Raw genomic sequence first — 7966 nt, forward strand, 5'->3', positions numbered from 1 at the left:
CATTAAGAACAGTTAAAAAATTAGAAATATATATGACCGTTCTCACCTCCTATTTTGAATGGAATTGTTTCTTATTTTAATTCTCAACCACAAAATCTGCTCATGGGTACACTGAGCTAATATCTGCCCACTGTCATGTTTTCTCTCCACAGTAAAGTATAAATGACATGAAATATTTCAAAGTATTACCTCTCCTAGAGGTATTTGTGTCTTTTCATTATCACAAATACAAGTAAAAGCAATAACACTGTTGGTAAACTTTTAAAAAATCAGTGAAGGGAGATTTTTCAACAGAGCCTTCCATAAATCCCTAAAATCCTATCTTCTTTTTCTGCCAGGTAGTTCTGTCTGGGTAGTACTATTATGTACCTTTTGAAGTAAGAATAGATGGCAGCATTTTTCTTCTGGAAGCTGTACATTCTAATCATGAGTTATAGCTTAGGTTAAAAAAAAAGTAGAGTGGGAGTAATATTGAAATTCGGAATGATGCTTGGAAGAGTCCAAAAGCACATAAAGCTATGCAATAAGTCATCATAATTATATTGTAGCAAGAAAATAGATTCAATTATTCTATTTGGAGCCAAAAGCGAGAATGGAAGTAATACAGTAATTATAGTTGGAATAAGGAAAGGGAAAAGAATACATATGGAGCTAGCTATGTATTCCATTTTCTAATTTCATCATTCCTACTACTTTCCTGTTAGGCTCAAAAGGGAATAATTCAGCTCATTTTCAAGCACAATATAATTTTGGTTGTCATTTTTCCCATTAACATATTGTCACTTCACAATCTGCTAGATGCTTTCCAAGGTAAGAACTGAACATAATTAGTATTCAATGAGTGTAATTCTTGTCTAAATCTAACACACTGGGGGAAGCTGGGTAGCTCAGTGAATTGAGAACCAGGACTAGAGCTGAGAGGTCCTGTGTTCAAATCTGGCTTCAGACACTTCCTAGCTGTGTGACCCTGGGCAAGTCACTTGACCCCCATTGCCCTAGCCCTTATCACTCTTCTTTCTTAGAACCAAATTGGTTCTAAGGCAGAAGGTTAAGGGTTTTAAAAAGAATAAATCTAACATACAAGAAGAAAAATAGGGTTTGATAATTGCCCTTTCACAAAGGGAGAAGCAGAAATACAGAAGAATTTACCAGTTTGTCTACAACTATAGAGCAAATCATTAAAATTCTTCCAATAGTCAAAGAAATTTCAGAAAATATTTGGTTGGTGAAATATTTCTATTGTGATAATTAGTAAATAGTGATTTAATTATAATCCAATGTCCATCAAGTCATTTGTGAAAGACATTCTTTCCTTGATATCTTGCGTGCATAAAAAATACCACATGACATGATTTATTTGAAAATTAGCAAAGTAAAACTAAAGAACCCATGAGATATATTGCTTTACCCCAGAAACATCAAAATAGCCTTAGTGTTGCAATATCACCGGCATTTCAAAATGAATATTTTAATTTAGATTTAAAATAAGTTATCACTTAAAATTTCAAAAGGGAAAATGTCCTATTAGCAAAAGACAACAAAGATCAGTGGGTCTATGAGTTCAGAGATTAAGAATTTTAATTCCAGCTGGATTAAAAGTTTGAGATGGATTAATTTCAATTCAGGCTCTCAAACTTCATGTAATTATTTAACCAAGTAGAAATAAATATATCAAGTTTTGATGTGAAAGTTATGTAATGAAAATGACTAATGGCATGGTATCCGAGCAACATGCTAAAGAAAACATGAAAAGTGAGTGAAAGCTTTGTGCAAATGACCAGACTTTGTTATTAGCCTTATCTTATGTATTTTTGACCACAAAACAACAGATCTAATGTGTTGTTGTTCAGTTGTTTTATAGGTGGGTCCAACTCTTTGTAACCCCATTTGGAGTTTTCTTGAACAAAGATATGAGACTGATTGCAATCTCTGTCCCCAGCTCATTTTACAGATGAATAAATGGAGGCAAACAGGATGAAATGACTTACCCAGGATCACACAACTAAGTAAGTGTTTGAACTCAGGAAGATGAGTCTTCCTGACTTGAGGTTCAAGTGACTTGAATTCAATTCATGGTGCCACCTAGCTTCCCCTGACATATTAAGTCATGTTAATTCAATTCAGCTAACATTTTCCGCACATACACTTTGGTTCAGAACAATGTACTTTGTAAAGTATTATTGGCACAGGATCTCTTTTATTATGACACTGATTAAGAAGACCATACACATAAAAAGCTATAACATTAAGTAATACATAGTAAATGCATTAAAAACATAATAAATGAATTTAAAACTATGTGGAAAAAAAGAGAAAAAATGATTACTAACAGAACTGATCTGAGAAGGGTTCTTGGAAGAAGTGGTTTTTAAGTTGAGGGTAACCATTGGTGATGCACTTGGGCATAAATGACACTGCCAAAAGATACCTAAAAATATCATCAAAGATGACAAAGTCTTGGGTAACAAGACAAGAGAAACTGGAAGGATAAACAAAGACTCTTTATTTATTTAATATTTCTACAGGCATACTTAACAATTATATGGAAGGCAAAGAGGTGGCTCAGTGGATTGAGAGCCAGACCTAGAGATGGGAGGTCCTGGGTTCAGATCTGACCTCAGACACTTCCTAACTGTGTGACGTTGGGTAAGTTACTCTCATTATCTGGCCTTTATTACGCTTCTACCTTGGAACTAAAACACAGTATTGATTCCAAAACCGAGGGTAAGCATTTTTAAAAATTGTGCATAACACACAGAGCTAGGAAAGACAACCAACATACTTGATGATAGACTAAGAGTCTAGAAAGATATTTTTTAAAAATAGCATATAATTAGATGGAATACAGTAGAATTAAATACGAAGTATTACATTTGGGATTAAATAGCAAGATGGAAGAGCCTTGGCTAGGTAGAATAAACAACATGGATTTACTTGACTCAAAGATCATATGAGTCAGCAAATTTAATGTGATAGCCAAAAAAAAAAAAAAGATAAATTGATTTTTAGCTTCTTTAAGAAAGATAATAATATACAAGAATGAGGACACAATAGTCCCTCTGTTACTCTGGTCAAAGCACATTTGGAATATTATGAAGAGTTCTGGACTCCAGAATTCATGAAGGATATTGATAAACTGGAAAGTGATTGGAGTAGGACAAGTTAAGTTCATGTTATTTGAGTGTCGGTTGAAAGAATTGTAGGTATACTTCCCCTAGAGAAGAAAAGATTAAAGGGAGTGATGGGAAAGGGAAGAGAAAGTTTTGTTTGATTATTTGATGGCTGTTATGTGGTGATTCATAAAACTTATTCTGTTTAGGTGAATATATATTCACAAATACATATAATAAAGAATGGAAGAGAACAGAGAAGATAATTCAAGCAGATATATAGAATGTTAATTACATCTTTATTTTCTGCTAGGCAAAGTGGCTTTGAATGCAGGCAATTTGACTATAATGTGGCAAATGAGTGTCCAAAAAAGGTCTATGCTATGTAAAATTGAGCAATAAAAAGTATAGAATTTATGCATGAAGTGGAGTTACACTGTACCAGAAGATATACAACAAATAAGGTGCTTTATTAGGCTATGCTCTTATGAAGAGATAGAGAAGGAGGACAATCCAGCATAAGCAAAGTCAAGAAGCCAAAAATACTTCTGGAGGATTTTTGATCTAATTTCTCTATAACTAGGTTTTGGAGAAAAAAGCATGGTGTAATAGAAATGTAGCCACAGAGTACATCATCTCAAGTTCTATCTGTGATATATGCTTATTGTATTATAATTGGAAATCATTTACATTTCAGTGTAGCCAGAAAATCTGCTTTGGAATAATAATTTCCTCACCATGATGTTCCCTATTGTGTAATTCGAAATCTTGAATCCTAAAGACTCCATCTCCCAGAATTCTTTTCCTTGTCCCAAAATTCCTTTTCCTCTTTCCCCCATCTTGCCTCCTCACATTTTCTTTATAAGTTGGCTGTAGCCCCATCTTTTTGCTCTCTTCTCCTGTGTTTGAGGCTTTTACTTCTGTCTTTTTTCCCTTTTATTTCAAGTGATTATTAATAAATCTTCTTAAATACAATACTTGGAGTTATTGTATATTAATTTTTAAGCTTACACTGTATCAATGAAATCAGAGATTCAGAACTGCATCCCCCAGTAATTAATAGAGTATATGAAAAGGTGCTATGGAAGAAAAGGCTTGAAAGTTTTATTGGAACCTGTTTGGGGAAAAACTGTGAATATTGGAAACACTTGAAAATTTTGGAGGCATTTTTTGAATGTAGTAATATAATTGAGCAGGTTATATCAAATGTATTAGATCTGACCATATCTTCAATTGACAAAGCCAAAATGATGTTTATATATTTACTGCAGCTCTCTTGATGGCGTAGGGATGAATTGAATGTATCTTATATTAAAAAGCAATTTCTGATGACAAAGACAGGTGCATTAAATGCAGGGCAATCGCATTCTAAATCTGATTTCTCTTCAAACTACCTGATAAATTAAATGAATAGAGTGTTCTGACATGTTCACAAAGAGGAATTAACAGTGAAAAAGATCATCTCCCACTCTGACTTTATGAGGAATGTGACCTTGTTTATGAGAGTTAAAATGTTATCATTCAATTTGGGACATTAACTAAAAATGAGAATTGAAAAATGCAGCTGAATTAAGTGTATCCAACAACAATATTTCCTTTCATTTTTTTTTCAATGAAAGAAAGAAAACACATTCAAAGCTAGATGAAATCCAGTCAATACAAGAATTTATGTAACCTGGCTCTCTTGAAAAGGAAGGCTTTGAATTGGGCCAAGTGAGTTTGGATGCTTTCAGATTTCTCTGCCAAAATAATCACACTTCTGAGAAAACTGGGTGCAGTTAAGAAGCACCCACTGACCCTAACACTGAACATCAGCAAAGGAATGTCTGAGGTCACTGTCTGAAGGGGAATGTTTGATATACATTATCTATCTTTCTGCTTCAAGATCCAGCCCTTGGGGCCATTACCCAGAAGCCCAAACTCTCTAAGTGTAGTTGATTTGTTGAAAACACACATATGTTTTGTTGTAAACCTCGGTGTCTTTTCTCTTGCAAATCTCCTGCTTCTAAGCAGTTAGAGGAGCTGAAAAAAGAAAGAAGTATTCTATCAGGAAATTGGTCTACAGGTATACCAAAATGTCATACTAAATTCATATCCCTGCTCTAGGTGGAGGAGGCAGGAAGGTATTAGAGACCGACACAGGCAGGAAGGAGCAAGGATTTAATTTTTTTAACTGGAACAAATGGAAATTTGTGTGTTCGTGTGTGTGTGTGTGTGTGTGTGTGTGTGTGTGTGTGTGTGTGTGTGTGTGAAGATTTAGGAAGTAGCAACGGGATAGTATCAAAAATGGAAAGAACTGTTTGTCAGGCTTGCTGAAACCTGCTCCACTTCCCTTCCCCAGACCATCTGCAAGAATTGTATACAAGTAGGACCTCAGAAATACATAGTGGACACAGAAAAAAATGTAAATTCTTTTTTTTTTTTGATGAGGGATAGCCAGCTGGGCCCCAGATGTGCCCAAGTACCCCTCTGAGACAAGAATCCTGAAAAATGCATTTTCTGGAAGTGAGTAAAGTTCATCACTGGTGGCTTCCTATTGCTTCCAGAAGCAAATTCAAAATGTTCTCTTTAACATTTAAAGCCCTTCATGACTTAGTCCCCTCCTGCTTTTCCAGTCTTCTTATTCCTTATTCCGCACCATGCACTTTTCCAAGCAGCGACACTGGCTTTCTGGATGGTTAACACAAAAGAAAAAAATTCTCTGGACATTTTCTCTTGAGTGTCCCTGGAATACTCCTGCCTCCTCTTTTCTGATTTCTAACCTCCTTGACTTCCTTTAAGTCTTATCTTCTACAGGAAGCCTTGGCCAAACCCTCCTAATTCCAGTGAATCCTTCCCTCAACTTATTATTTTCTATTTATCCTGTAAGTAGCTTGCTTTGAATATATTTGCTTCCATTTTGTCTCCCTCATTAGATTGTAAGCTCTTTGAGGACAGGGCCTGCCTTTTTGATTCTTTCTGAATTCTCATACCTTAGTATAGCTTAGCATGGAGCTTAGTACATAGTAGGTTATAAATAAATGTGTATTAGTTTATTTATAAATGTTTATTGATTGAGTTCATCTTTCTTCTGTAATACTTGTACATCCATTTTCTTCAGATTGATGATGTCTTCCTGTTGCTGTGTGACTTCTTGGGGCCACCTAAGCTCTTTTTCCACCCATTTCCTTATAAAATTTGTATTTAAGTAAAAAAAGCTTCTTACAAATTAATTTTAAAAACCATAGGGCTAATAACTGATGATGCTTACTAAAAAACTAATAACAATAGCTAATAATAATATATTATTATCCTGCCTTATGATATTTGTATTTTAGAAGAGTATTATGTTTTAATTCCCTCTACTCTCAGGACTTGAAAAAAGAAAACCTCAATTGTGGACATTCAGATAGGAGGGACAAGACAAAGGAAACTTTTTTTTTTTTTAAACCCTTACCTTTCATCTTGGAGTCAATACTGTGTATTGTCTCCAAGGCAGAAGAGTGGTAAGGGTAGGCAATGGGGGTCAAGTGACTTGCCCAGGGTCACACAGCTGGGAAGTGTCTGAGGTCGGATTTGAATCTAGGACCTCCTGTCTCTGGGTCTGACTCTCAATCCACTGAGCTACCCAGCTGCCCCTGACAAAGGAAGCTTTTAAAAGATTGGTGTATGCTTTCTGGTATGCTTTAAATTATGCAGGTGATTGCATATTTCCCTTTTTCTATCACTGCTAAGGCCTCTTCATCTTTTATTTTTCTAGACAGCTCTTAAAACAGGAGAGGGATTCTTTTGTCCTCCAAAGAGTTCTTTCAAACTGCAGAAGTGTCCTCCAGTTCTATTAGCCCCCAGGATGAGCTTCAAAATCTATCTTCTACAACTTAGCTGATTTTGACTGGGTTAGTCCCAAAACAGCTGATCTTTTTTTTTTCTGGTATCTGCTATCTTCTAACCATTCCTCCACTGCTTTTTCATCCCTGCTATACTCAGTTTCAGTTTGTTACTTTTTACTTTATTTTTGTTTTTATTTTCCTCAAGATATGACTCTGCTCACAGACTGATGGAGACTTTAAAGCAGGGTTTTGTTATGTGGAATGATTCGCCTCTACTTTATGTTAAGAAGCCAACATTCATATTTTTCTATAAACACAAAATACAGGCAATGTACAATTGTCTCACATTTGCCAAAAAGTTCAAGTTATTGACATTTCCCAGCTATCTTCTTCAAAATCTATTTAACAATAATATGGAAATGAGTTAATGAGAAACAGGACACTGGATATCTTCCTCTTTGGCTTCATTCTCTGAAGGGCTGCTTTCTTCCAATCCTTTAAGATCTGACTGTGTTTCTACCCTAGTTTCTATTTTTTCACTTTTTCTCGCATAAATATTCTCCCTCTTTCTGGTCCCTTTAAAAAATAAAAATTCCTAAATAATAAAGGAATTTATTGCATAAGGAAAACAAATTGACTTTTGCTGGAGACACATCCCTGCCAGAAAATAGCTAGAAATTCAGAGAAGAGAGTTGGATGTGATAAGAATTTTGATACAATATTCAAGACAAATATTGGGAAGGAAATAGGTACATTGGAAGAGATGAAGAAATGAGAAGACCTGGGACACTCTGGAGTCAAGTTTTAGAGTCAAGGATCTGAGCATTGGAAACCATCATAAGGCCCTAAGGAAGCATTAAACTATGGTTAAAATTAAACAAAGAGAAAAATAAAGGAATGAAGGAAGGAATAAAGGAAGGAAGGAAGGAAGGAAGGAATGAATGAAGGAAGAAGGAAGGAATGAAGGAAGGAAGGAAGAAAGGAAGGAAGGAAGGAAGGAAGGAAGGAAGGAAGGAAGGAAGGAAGGAAGGAAGGAAGGGAGGTAGA

The 7966-nt window shown here is 35.2% G+C and overlaps 1 pseudogene; it reads left to right on the forward strand.

Annotated features, from left to right (window-relative positions):
- The first annotated feature begins 1703 nt into the window (after positions 1-1703).
- LOC123241719 overlaps positions 1704-7966 on the forward strand; it is a 105065-nt pseudogene continuing 98802 nt past the window's right edge.

This window comes from Gracilinanus agilis, chromosome 3 (genome assembly GCF_016433145.1).
Source record: "Gracilinanus agilis isolate LMUSP501 chromosome 3, AgileGrace, whole genome shotgun sequence".
Taxonomy (NCBI): Eukaryota; Metazoa; Chordata; class Mammalia; order Didelphimorphia; family Didelphidae; genus Gracilinanus; species Gracilinanus agilis.